Below are 13492 nucleotides of genomic sequence, written 5' to 3' on the forward strand. Positions count from 1 at the left end.
GCAGACACCTTCATCTTTCTTCTGTGGAGTGGCTGCTGGGTTTAAATAGCCAATGATGCAATGAGCATTCCAACACCTAACCGACAGTGCCACCACAGCTCTCCAAACAACGATGTTGCTAAGTGCCATCAAGTCGGTTCCAACTCATAGTTACCCTGTATAGGGTTTCTGAGGAGTGGCTGGTGGATTTGAACTTCCAATCTTGTAATTAACAATGCTTATCCTATAGTGTCATGCCAAGACTCCTCAAACAATGTTGCTGTTGTTATGTGCCATTCCGACTCATATCAACCATGTATAGGGTTTCTAAGGAGCGGATGGTGGGTATGAAGCACCGACCCTGTGCCTCAAACTGACCCTGTGATCCAATACATTATCCTGGAGTGCTACAATTTTGACTATGATAATTAACCAAAAACCAGTCAAGCTTCATTTTTACATTTTGGGGCTTTATAAAATTTTATAGTTATAGGACAGAATATTATTGCTGTTATTAGATGCTGTCAAGTCGGCTCAAACTCACAGAGACCCTATGCACAACATAACAAAACACTGCCTGGTACTTCGCCATCATCCCAATTGATCTATCTGCGCTCACTGCTGATATCACTGCGCCAGCCATCTCACTGGGAGTCGTCCTCTTTTTCGCAGACCCACCACTTTAAGCATGATGTTCTTCTCCAGGGACTGATCCTTTCTGATAACATGTCTGAAGTATGAGAGACAAAGTCTCATCAGCCTGTATTCTAAGGAGCATTCTAGCTGTACTTCCTCCAACAGATTTGTTTGTTCTTCTGGCAGTCCATGGATGTTACCTTTTCTCTTCTCCTCCAACACCATAAATCAAATGTATCAAATGTACTACAGTCTTCCTTATTTATTGTCCAACTTTCATATACATAGGAGACTACTGAAAACACCATGTTTTGGGTCAAGCGCACCTTAGTCCTCAAATTGACATCTTTGTTCTTAAATAATTTATAGAGGTCTTGTGTAGTAGATTTGTCTAATTCAATATGCCGTTTAATTTCTTGACTGCTGCTTCCATGAGCATTGATAATGGGTTAGAACAAAATGAAGTCTTTGGCAACTTAAATCTTTTCTCCATTTATTAAGATATACTAGTCCAGTTGTGAGGATTTTTATTTTCTCTACATTGAGATGCAACTCATACAGAAGGCTGTAGTTTAAGATCTTCATCAGTAAGTATTTTAAGTCCTCTTCACTATCAGTAAGCAAGACCGTATCATCTGCATACTGAAAGAAGAAGGCCACGCTACACTGACGGCATTAGCAAAGAACAAGGCTCTGGGAACTGATTGAGGACATGGAACAAGGAACATCACTGTTGACGTCAGATGGATCTTGGCTGAAAGCAGAGAATACCAGAAAGATATTTACCTGTACCTTATTGACTATGCAAAGGCTTTCAACTGTGTGGATCATGACAAACTATGGACAACATTGCAGAGAATGGGTGGTTCCAGACACTTAATTATGCTCATGAAGAACCTATACACAGACCAAAAGGCAGTCATTCAAACAGAACATGGGGACAACACTAAATGTTTTAAAATCAGGAAAGGTGTGTATTAGATTGTATTCTTTCACCATACTTACTCAATCTGTGTATGCTGAACAAATAATACAAGAAGCTGGATTATATGAAGATGACAGCAATATTAGTCCCCGAAAAAAAAGACTGTAGTAGAAAGAACAGTAGCAATATGTGGAACATTATCTTGAAACACAAAAGCTTTACTCTGGACAATAGTACTGATACCATGGATACCCATTTTCCTAAAAATCTCCAAACACAGTATTCAACCACCACTCATCTATCAGTCTGACGTACTCTGGTGGTTTGCATGCTGCTGCGATGCAGGCAACTATGCCCTCGGTATTATAACACCTGTAGGGTCATCGTGTTGGACAGGCTTCAGCTGACCTGCCAGACACAGACACATGATCAAGAAGGACAAGAGGACTACTTCTGAATGTTTACTATAAAATAGTAAAAAAATGAGATGGGAATCCATAAAGATTGAGACTCAAGGTATTAGTGAGTTGAAATGGACTGGTGTTAGCCATTCTGAATCAGACAATCATATGGTTTACTATGCCAGGAACGACAAATTCAAGAGGAACAGTAGAAAAGAACATTTCAACATCTATTCTGAAGTATAATACTGTCTGTGATAGGACAATATTCAAATGCTTAAAAGGATGATCAGTTAATACCACCAGTATTCAAATTTACGCATCAACCATTAAAGCCAGTGATGATGAAATTAAAGCATTCTACCAATGTCTTCAGTCTGAAATTGATTAAAATATGGAATCAAGGTGTACTGGTGACTGAAATGTGATAGTTGGAAACGATAGATAGGATCAGTTGTTGAAAAATATGGCCTTGGTGATAGAAATGATACTGGAAACCACAAAATAGAATTTTGCAAGATCAAAGACTTATTCACTGCAAATACTTTTCTTCAAAAACCTAAACAGCAACTACACACATGGACCAAACCAGATGAAATATAAAGAAATAAAAATCCTTTTTTTTTTTTTTAAATCTGTAGGAAGATGTATCATCAGTCAACAAAAGGCCAGGAGCTGACTGTGGAACAGACCATCAACTCCTCATATGTAAGTTTGTGTTGAAGCTGAAGAAAATGAAAACAAGCCCACGAGAGCCAAAACATGAACTTAAACATATCCCATCTGAATTTAGAGACCATCTCAAAAACAGATATGTTGCATTAGACACTAATGACCAAAGACCAGAAGAGTTGTGGCACGACATCAAGAACATCATACAAGAAGAAAGCAATAGGTCATCAAAAAGACAGGAAAGAAAGAAAAGATTAAATTGGATGTCCGAAGAGGCCCTGAAACTTGTTCTCCAGCATAGGGATGCTAAAGTGAATGGAAGAAAAGAGGAAGTAAAAGAGCTGAACAGAAAATTTTGAGGGGCAGCTCAAGACGACAAAATCAAGTATTATAATGAAATGTGCAAAGTGGAGTTTGAAAACCAAAAAGAAAAGAACATGCGCAGCATATCTCAAGCTGAAACAAAGTCAAGCCTCAACTTGCAATACTGAAGGATTCTACGGTTAGAGGGTCAAACCAGATTCAGACAAGAACATGGAATGAGCGATACCATTGCTGATGTTAGATCGATCTTGGCTGAAAACAGACAATACCATAAAGATGTTTAACCTGCGCTTTATTGATTATGACTGTATAGATCACAACAAGCTACGTGTAACATTGCAAAAAATGGGTGTTCCTGGGCACTTAATTGTGCTAATTAAGAATCTGTACATAGACCAAGAGGCAGTTGTTACAACAGAACAAGGGGATACTGAATAATTTAAAATCAGGTAAAGTGTTTGCCACCAGGTATTCTTTCACAATATTTATTCAATCTATATAAAGAGCAAATAAACTAAGAAGTTGGATTATGTGAAGAAAAACATAGCATCAGAATTGGAGGAAGACTCATTAACTACCTGCGATATGTGGATGATACAATCTTGTTTGCTGAAAGCGAAAAAGACTTAAAATACTTACTGGTAAAGATCAAAGACCACATCCCTATGTTCGGGTTGCAACTCAACGTAAATAAAACAAAAATCCTCACAATTGGAGCATTAAATAACATCATGATAAATGGAGAAAACAGTGAAGATTTCAAAGACTTCATTTTGCTTGGATCCATAATCACCACTCATGGAAGGAAGGAGCAGTCAAGAAATGAAACGATATATTGTGTTAGGCGAATATGCTGCACAAGACCGCTTGAGGACTAAAGTGAGCCTGACCCAAGACTTTCAATAGTCTCATATATATGTGAAAATTGAACAACGAATAAGGGAGACCATAGAAGAACTGATGAATTTGATTTATGGTGCTGGAAAAGAGTATTAAAAGTACCATGGACTGCCAGAAGAACAAACAATTCTGTGCTCAAAGAAGTATAGCTGGAATGCTCCTTAGAAGCCAGGATGGCACAACTTGGTGTCTCATATTTTGGACAATGTTACCAGGAGGGACCAGTTCCTAGAGAAGGGCATCTTGTTTGATAAAGCGGAGGATCAGTGGAAAAGGGGATGACCCTCAACAAAATGGATTGGAGCAGCAGCAATGGACTCAAGTTTAACAGCTATGACGATGGCGCTGAACCAGGTAGTGTTTCATTCTGTTATATACAGGGTCACTGAGTCAGGTGACTGGAAGGCATCCGACAACAGCAGCAAACAATATTAAAAACAAAAATAAAGAAAACCATCTCAACCATTGCTATCTACTTGATTCTGACTCATGGTGACCTCGTTTTACAGAGTAACACTGCTTCATAGGGCTTTCTTGGTCATAATCTTAATGGAAGCACATTGCTAGGCCTTTCTTCAGTGATACTTCTGAGTGGGTTAACTGCCAACCTTTACATAAGTAGTTGAGTACAAACTATCTGTGCCACCAGAAACTATACAGTCCTTAAGCCAACAGAATCACATCCACAGCTACTGAGTTGATTCTGACTCATAGCTCTTATTGTTGTTAGGTGCAACAGAGTGAGCTCTGATTCACATTGACCCTGTATAGAGTTTCCAAGGAGTGGCTGGTAGGTTTGAACCCTACCACTGACTTTGCCATCAGCAGTCCAGTGCTTATCCTAAAAAATACATACAACTTGTTACACGGATGCACATATTTTGTTAACATGTTCCCTATTTTCCTGTTTTCTCAATAATTTCTGCAGTACAACAGCAAACTACCAGAAATTCAAGCTTGATTCAGATGAGGACATGGGTTGAGCGATATATCACTGCTGATGTCAGATGGAATGCTGCTGAAAGCAAAGAATACCAGAAAGATGTTTACTTGTGTCTTAATGACTATGTAAAGGTATTTGACTGTGTGGATCATGACAAGCATTGCAAAGGGTGGGAATTCCATATGCTCAATTGTGCTCATGCAGAACCTGTCTGCAGACCAAGAGGCAGTCCGTGGAACAGAACATGGGCACACTGAATGCTTTAAAGTCAGGAAAGGTGTGCATCATCGGGGTTGTATCCTTTCACCGTATCATTCAATCTACATGCTGAGCAAATAATCTCAGCAGCTGAACTATATGAAGAAAATCATGACATAGGGATTGGGGGGAGGCTCATTAACAACCTGATAGTATGCATATGACAAAAACATTGCTTTCTGAAAGCCAAGAGGACTTGACGTACTAAGAACCAATGTGTGTGTGTGTGTGTGTGTGTGTGTATAATGTACATATTATATATAATATATACACCTCACAATTAGACCACTAGACAACATCATGAATGATAAACAGAGGAAAGATTAAATCTGTCAAGGATTTTATTTTAGTTGAATCCAAAAGCAAGGTGCATGGAAGCAGCAGTCAAGAGATCGAATGATGTACTGTATTGGAGAAATCTGCTAAAAATCACAAGCACAGATGTCACTTTGAAGACTGGGGTGTACCTGACCAAGTCATGGTATTTTCAATCTCCTCAAATGTACGTGAAAGCTGGACAATGAATAAGGAAGGCTGAATCAGAATTGATGTATCTGAACTATGGTGCTGACGAGAATACTGAGTATACCAAGGATTGACAGAACAAACAAATGTGTCTTGGAAGTACAACCAGAATGCCGCTTAGAAGCTAGGAGGAAGAGATTTCATCTCACATACTTCAGGTTTGTTATCAGGTGAGACTAGTTCCTGGAGAATGACACCATGCTTGGTAAAATAAAGGGTCAGTGAAAAAAGAAAAACAGGAGACAATCAAGAAAATGAATTTGACACAGAGGTAATAACAATGGGCTCAAACCTAACAACTGTGGGGCTGGTGCAGGACCTGGCAGTACTTCCTTGTTGGGCAGGAGGCCACTGAATCTGAATCAGGAAAGACGCAACAGCATCTAACAATAGCAACAACATCTCAGTATCTTTTAGATCCAGAATCCATGATAGCTATGGAAATCATATTAAAAATATACCAATACCAAATCATTTTGGCAAGCCTAGTTGCTCAACTAAATCAATAGTATCAATTAGACTTTACTCGTTTTAAACAAGAAAACAAAATCCATACCTTTAAATACAAGCTCTATTTACCAAGCTCTTTAGTATGGGGGAGGTTTATAAAAATCAACTAAAACAAGTGAACAAAAACAGCACTACTTAGAAGAATAAATTATAAGACTTTACCCATGTACATTTAAAGCAAAAACACTTTAAATAATATTATTGTCTATTAATCTCTATAGCATTTTATAAAAATACATTTAACTAAAAAAAAGCAAACACCTGAACATTAGCCCAAATAGGAAAGAATACTTTGCAATTAATTTTATTTAAGAAGAAACATTTATTTTTCTAGTGCTTTCAAAATGCCCATACAACTAAAACATTTGGACTTCACTTTAAAAAGTACCCATGTCAACAGCAGCCTAAACAAAGCTCTATCAATTTCTTTTCCGACTGTTGTGATTTAGTGCCGTTTAAGTCAGTTCTGACTAACAGTGAGCCGGTATTGGGTTTCTGGAGTCCTGGTGGAGGATCAGCACTGGACAAGGTCAGTCGGTAGTTTACAGCCACCAGCTGCTCCTCAGACACGCTCCCAGGTCACTATGAGTCGGTAACAACTGGACGGCACTTTAACAACAATAACACAGGGTTTCCAGGACTCCTGGGGTGGTGATACTGTTGGATCAGCCCTGGATTGCGAACCACAAGGTTGGCAGTTCAAACCCACTATACTCCTCAGAAAGCCTACACAGGGTCGCTATGTCTCAGAACTCACTGGATAGCACCTAACAACAGCAGTAACATAGGGTTTCCGAGTAGCGGCTGATGGGTTTGAACCACCAACCTTTCTGGTTGTTGTTGTTGTTAAGTGCCATGGAGTCGATTCCGACCCAAAGCGACCCTGTATAGGGTTTCCAAGGAGCAGCTGGTGAGCTTGAACCGCCGAAACCTTGCAGTTCAAACGGCTTTGCAGTCTGGCACAGTAACCAATAGTGCTACACCAGGGCTTAGGTAGCCTCAACATTTGACTTTAGCTTTTTTTCTATAAGCAATTAATTTTGCAAATCTATACAGTTTTTCTTGAGCCACTTGATAACTGGAGCAGAACAGCAGTTTCAACTACCTCTAAAACTACACGAAAGCTGCTATTTACAACTACTATAGTGACACAGAAACTCAAGTTAAATGGCATTACACTGACACTAACTAGTTTCAAGTTCACCATCTATTTAGGTTATACAAGTAAAAAACAGTCTTTGAAAGAAAGGCTAATCCTGCTAAATGAAACCATTGGGGTCTATTGCTTTTATTCAGAAATACCATGCAACTAAGCAAGCAGTAAGTCCACAGGGAAACAGCCTTTCAATAGCTGCAACACAGTGCCAGCCCAGGCTTTGTTGGCCTGCCTTTTCCAAGAAACAGAGATGTCTCTTTTTACTTAGTCCATCTGCCACAAGTGATAACCAGATGCCTTTGTGACAATTCAAAATTAAAAATACTCCCCCTTCTAAAACCTACAGAGATGAGCCCTCCAATAAATATCCAGTGGTCACAAAGAAAGAATTTCAGTGTTTTAGAAGAAAGCCTCTAATGAAAGAAGCACAGCATTCACGTGGTCTAGTTTTTCACCTTTAATATACTAACCACTTAGTGTCACCACCAAAGGAAAGCAAACCAGAACAGATGAATCCCATGGCTGGCAAGTTGACGCCAACTCAGAACTGCCTCATAGGGTTTCCAAGACAACAATCTTTAAGGAAGCGAACTGCCATGTCTTTCCTGCGGAGTAGCTGGTGGATTCAAACTTAGGCCGTTTTGTTTAGACCACTGTTGTCACCAGGGCTCCTCTCTACTGTCACTAGCTAAAAATTTACTCAATGTTTACCAATGTGAAGCACTTTCTAAGTGCTTTACACTCATTTCTCAGAGCAACCTGAAGGCAATTCTAATGAGAAACTTTAGGCTCGGGCAGTTAAACTATTTAAAGCCATAAGCAGTAGACTGCTAACTGCAAGGTTGGTGGTTCAAACCCACCATCGGCTCCTCAGAAAACCCTATACAGGGTTCACTATGAGACAGCAGTTCAAAGCAATCAGCTGCTCCTCAAAACCCTATACAGGCTCCCTATGAGTCGGAACAAACTTGACGGCACTTACAACAACAGCTAATACAGAACCAAGACAGCTGTGTTCACAGTCCATATCTTAAATGCTTTATTAATCGATCCCTTCCACCCCCATGCCCACGAAAATCTGATTTTGATCAAAAGTTCATTCTGTCTGACAATTAAAATACTCATACTTCAGCAAAGAGAGAAGGGTAACAACTTTGGAACCAATTCTTTGGAACCATTTTATTAAGTGGAATTTTTTTTTTTTTTTTAAACTTCTTTTAAGATGCTTGAAGTCCACACTAAATGAGTTTTGTTTGTTTTTGTTTCTTCTATAATGCCATGAGCCAATGTCTGGAGAGGGTATCCACCATGCTAAGCACAGTTTAATTCTAAGGCCACCCACACATGTCCTGAGAAACTTGTGACCTCAACATAGCTCCTAATTTTTAGTATTCTCTCTTCACGGTGAAAGTCACCCACAGACAAATTTGAACAGTGAATTCTTTGGTGAAACTTTTAGTCTCACTATTGACTTCCATAAGAAGGCCGATTTGAACTGTCCCAGAAACCACTTTAAAAGGTGTTTCTTGATATTTAGTAGAGTCCCTAGCAGATGCTCCCCAGAACAAAATCAGCCATCAAGTTAGGATTTTATCATCTTGAAGACACAGGATAAGACCAGATGAGTAAAATTTCTGATACAACCTGATTCCATTAATAACATACTTCTGGAATCCTGCCTTTTCACAACTACACACTAATCTCTTTAAATAAAGGCCTGACTGAGTCACTGTATAAAAATTAAATTTGTCTACATGGCCTGAAAAGACCTTAGATATTTATATACTCTAGCACCCATTCAGAGTCCTAGTGTGGCGGTGTGGTGCCGTGGGTTAATGCGTTGGACTGCAAAGTCAGTTTGCATCACAAGGTCGGCGGTTCAAGCTCACCAGCCGCTCCTTGGAATCCTATGAAGGGTCACTATGGGTCAGAACTGACTGGACAGAACTTAACAATAAGCACCATTTGGAGTCCTTTATGGAGACCTGGTGTGGCGCTGTGGGTTAATGCTCCAGACTGCAAAGCCCTTTGAACTGCAAGGTGAGCAGTTCCAGCTCACCAACTGCTCCTTGGAAACCCTATACAGGGTTGCTATGCCTAGGAATCGACTCAACGGCACTTTAACAACAACAACATAGCACTGTAGGATAAGCACTTGACCACAAGATTGGTGGTTCAAACCCACCAGTCACTCCTCGGAAGCCCTATTACAGGGTTACTATGAGTCGGAACTGACTCAAAGGCACTTAACAACAAGTACCCATTTGGGCGTCCTGGTGCGGTGCTGTAGGATAAGCACTGGACGGCAAAGTCAGTTTGAACCATGAAGTGAGAGTTCAAACTCACCATTTGCTCCTTGGAAGCCCCAAATGAGGTTGTTTTGAGTCAGAAATGACTCTACTGCACTTAACAACAATAAGCACCCCTTTAAATATCCCCTTAAGTGGTAAACCACTATTTTTAATTGTTCTGAACTGGTTAAAACACACTTAATTATATTTGAAGAATTTTTGCTTTTCAAAACTGCATCCCTACAGTCAAGATGCTGTTGTTGTTTTGTGCCATCCAGTCAGTTCTGACTTATAGTGACCCTGACAGGGTTTCCAAGGAGCAGCTGGTGGATTTGAACCACCAACCTTCTGGTTAGCTATCCAGTGTAAACTCTGCAAGAATTTCAGGGATCAGGAATTAGATTTCAAAAAGGGTTCCCTCAGTCTTCTTAAGTCTATATCGATTCTTCTAAAGTGAAATAAAAATATAAATATACACACATACACATATATAAACCCATGAATGAACCCCTCCTCAGAAGAATGAGGCTGTCTACTACCTCTGGGAAAGATTTACAGTCTCAGAACCCCTATACAGGAGTCACTGTGAGTCAGATCCGACTGATGGCAACGAGTGGGGATGCATACGCAATCTTCTAGAACACTGGAATCTCCCAAACAGGATACACAACAACATGATGGCAGCTCATACTCCTGCCCCTAAAGGAACACCAACTCAGCCTGCATGTTGAATTAGATGTATCAATAACTTTGCTACCAGGCAGTATGTAATTCGGAATTTAACATTCAAATTTGTGTCTGTTGTGTTTTGCTACTCAAGTATGTAATTTCTCTGTCTACCAGTGCACAAGAAACATCTGCAGAGATAGACCTCTTTCATCCAGCTTTGTATACCTGATATGACATCAGGCATATGGAAGTTGAAACAGATAAAAATATAATTTCAAGAACTCTTTAGTACTTCAAACATCACAATGCAGCTAAATTTTCAAAGCACTACAGGCTTTGACTAAGACACTGAAAACATTCTACAATAAATTCCTCTTAATAAATTTACACATTATTCTTCATAACAATAAGACTTTCATCACAAGATCTATGATGCAACGGAAGGAAATCAATCACTAGGCCCTTACTGGCCTCCCTCACCTGAATGCAGCACTGATACACTCAACTAAATTATATAGTCTGTGCTGGGTTTTTAAATACTTGGTCACATTCACAAGAAATACCACTCTGCAAATAATATATTTCACATGTATTCATCCTACTTTACAGCAAATGCTGCAGATTCCTATATGTACATATCCATAAAAGTTTTGATGTGACAACTTTCTACATAAAGAAAAATTGTGGTAATCACTTAAAATAGTTCTCTCAAATTTGGTAAACTGTAATTTTCATCAAATTTTCAGCTACAAAATAAACAGAAAAGAAATATTGAATTTTTTCAAATATGAGTTATGAAAATATATGGTTCGAAGCAAAACACAGCAGATTTCACAATCCATTCACCTTTAAAAGTCAGTGTTTTTATAGAAACACTAGTATTAGTATTAACTTGGGTTTCTAAAAGCCCTTTATTTTGTAAATGTTCGAATATTTTTGCATGTCTTATTTCAATTCAATCTCTGGATTCTCAGCCTAACGCCCTAAACTGTTGTACTGTACAACCACTAAAATCCTCCAAAGGAAGGGATACAGAAGGAAATACAACAGGCAAAGTAACATTAATGAAAAGGATATGCAGGCCAAGGGAATATGCTGAAAACTGTATGAAACAGAAGTAACACATGCAGCATAAAAAATTTGGAATGTGACGCAAGTAAGGAGATAAACTAAGACAACAACAAACATTGGGAGTTGTTGGGACAGAGAACAGGGAGAGCAGAAATTGGGTTGTTGCTAAAGGTGGAAACTAGGGTTTGACAACAACCCCCCCCCCCCAATCAAAACTCTCTCAGGGAAGTGAGTCTGCCATCCCACCCCAGTTCAAGGAAACTGCCCATCTCTGCACACACATAAAATTCCTTTAACAAATGGCACTAGACCTCAATGAGAGGTTAAAATCTTAAAATGAAAATGTCTAGCTGGTTAAAAAATGTATTCTGATTAGCTCTCTTAAAGACTCAGGCAAGCAATCAAGAGCACATATTAGCAGATAATACAGTTTCTGATACTGATTTTTGAGGGCAGGGAGTGGTGAAAAAGGGAATGTCACCTTTTAGTTTCAGAGAAGACAGGTTTAATGACAGAAATGGGGGGCAACCAACCATAAGTTGTCAATGACTTTTAAATTTTATTTTCATCTTTAATCTTCAACCTTATATTAAGACCTCTAGCCCCAACAAGAGACAAATATGCTTACTGAATGTGGCCTTTTCATTATTCCATAGGTTAGTATTGTGTGAACTGACCTGAATAGCTTTGAAAAGTGTAAAACCATTAAGATGTTTGTGATGTAAGGTTTAAAAGACAGTATAAATTGACAGTATAAACTGGTCACATCAAACTGTGAACAATTCTTTAGATCAAATAGTGATAAAAGTTCATTCTAGGTTTGAATGAACTGCCATTTTCTCAAACTTTCTATGCCAGCATGGCTGAACCACCTCTGTGTATTTCTTTTTCACTTTTCCCAGAGAACCTTTTTTCGTCAAAAAAAAAAACCACACCACGTTTGATTCCCTTTTCTTGAACCATCAATTTTAAGGAACTGTCCTTAACCCTAAACACACAATACACATGCCCCCTCTAGTTCCTGCCAGTGACGTTTTTTTGGAACTGCAGGTGACATGCAGTCAGAGAGCTCAGATGTGGTTTGGATGCACTTTGAGTCTTACAGCAATACGTACATTGACAATCGGTAGATGGACCTCTCGGCAGAGACAGAAATTTTTAAAAACCGTCATTCTCTATTAGATTTACTTTTACGGCTACTAAAAGCTTTTCCCGACCCTCATCCCTGCAGTTTATTTTTTCTTCCTCAGTTCCAGGTCGTTCTTACATCAAACCTGATTTTGTTTTAAATATATATCAGAATACAATAAAGCGAGACTAATGATACTGCCAGAACCAGGAACCAACAGCCCTGCCATTCGAGAGCCTTCCCGCGGCGGCAGAGGCCGCTGGAAGTTTTCTGAAAAGCAACGGACTCCGAGCATCTTTACACGGTCTCTGTTGGGCGAAGGCTCCACAGAGTCCCGGGGAGGCTCCCTTTCTCTGTCTTTCCCTGTGGCGGCTAGCACAAAGCGGACCAAGCCTCTGTTCTTACCCCACACCGGCTCCATAATGCTCCCGGGCAGCGGCGCCCCACCCCCACCCGTTATCCCTAAAGAGATCCCCAAATAGCAGTACCTCATTCTCCTCAGAGCAGGACGCTCCCTCGGTTCCCCGACTAAATTACCCCCAGCCTAGTCGGCTGCTCCCGCACAGTCCACCCGAACCCGGCCCGAGCTCGCAAGCCGGCCCGGCACCCCGCCGCCCGGCAGCCGGCACTCAGGCCGCCCCGCCGCCCGCGCTTCCCCCACCCGGGGTCGCCTATGGGGTTACCGTGGGAAGAGGGGGCTGCGGCAGAGGACGCGGCGGCAGCGCTGCTGCCGGTTGCGTCGCACGCGAAGGATAAGCTGGAGGACAAGAATGATGATGAGGCGGGCGCGCTCCCCAGTCTCCATGGAACTCCCGCCCCGGCCCGTTGCTAGGAGCCCCCGAGGCTCGGGCTCCGTCTTTCGTGCTTTGTTGTTCCGGGTACGGGGCTGCTGCCGCTTCCCCGCGACAATAAATAGAGGAGACGCGGGGGAGCATAGAGACAGCGCGCGAGGCTAGAGCGCCGCCAAACTGGGCGCTCCTCTGTTCCTCGCTAGCCACTCATTTCCGTCTCTCACTGCTCCCGTCACTTTTTCCCTCCCCTTCAACGCTATTTTCCTGTTTCCTGGTCCCCAAACCTCTTCAACCCACGAGATAGACCTGATT

General features: G+C 40.7%; 1 protein-coding gene across 1 annotated transcript in view; it reads right to left on the reverse strand.

The window, feature by feature from the left end:
• The window catches only part of TBPL1 (TBP-like 1), a 47300-nt gene extending 33965 nt beyond the window's left edge, over positions 1 to 13335 (reverse strand). The window contains exon 1 of the mRNA XM_006834650.1: positions 13073 to 13335. The gene's annotated coding sequence lies outside the window, so the exon portion shown is untranslated. The remainder of the gene's footprint in view (positions 1 to 13072) is intronic.
• Positions 13336 to 13492: the final 157 nt, after the last annotated feature.

The sequence above is a fragment of the Chrysochloris asiatica genome, unplaced genomic scaffold (genome assembly GCF_000296735.1).
Source record: "Chrysochloris asiatica unplaced genomic scaffold, ChrAsi1.0 scaffold00013, whole genome shotgun sequence".
Taxonomy (NCBI): domain Eukaryota; kingdom Metazoa; phylum Chordata; class Mammalia; order Afrosoricida; family Chrysochloridae; genus Chrysochloris; species Chrysochloris asiatica.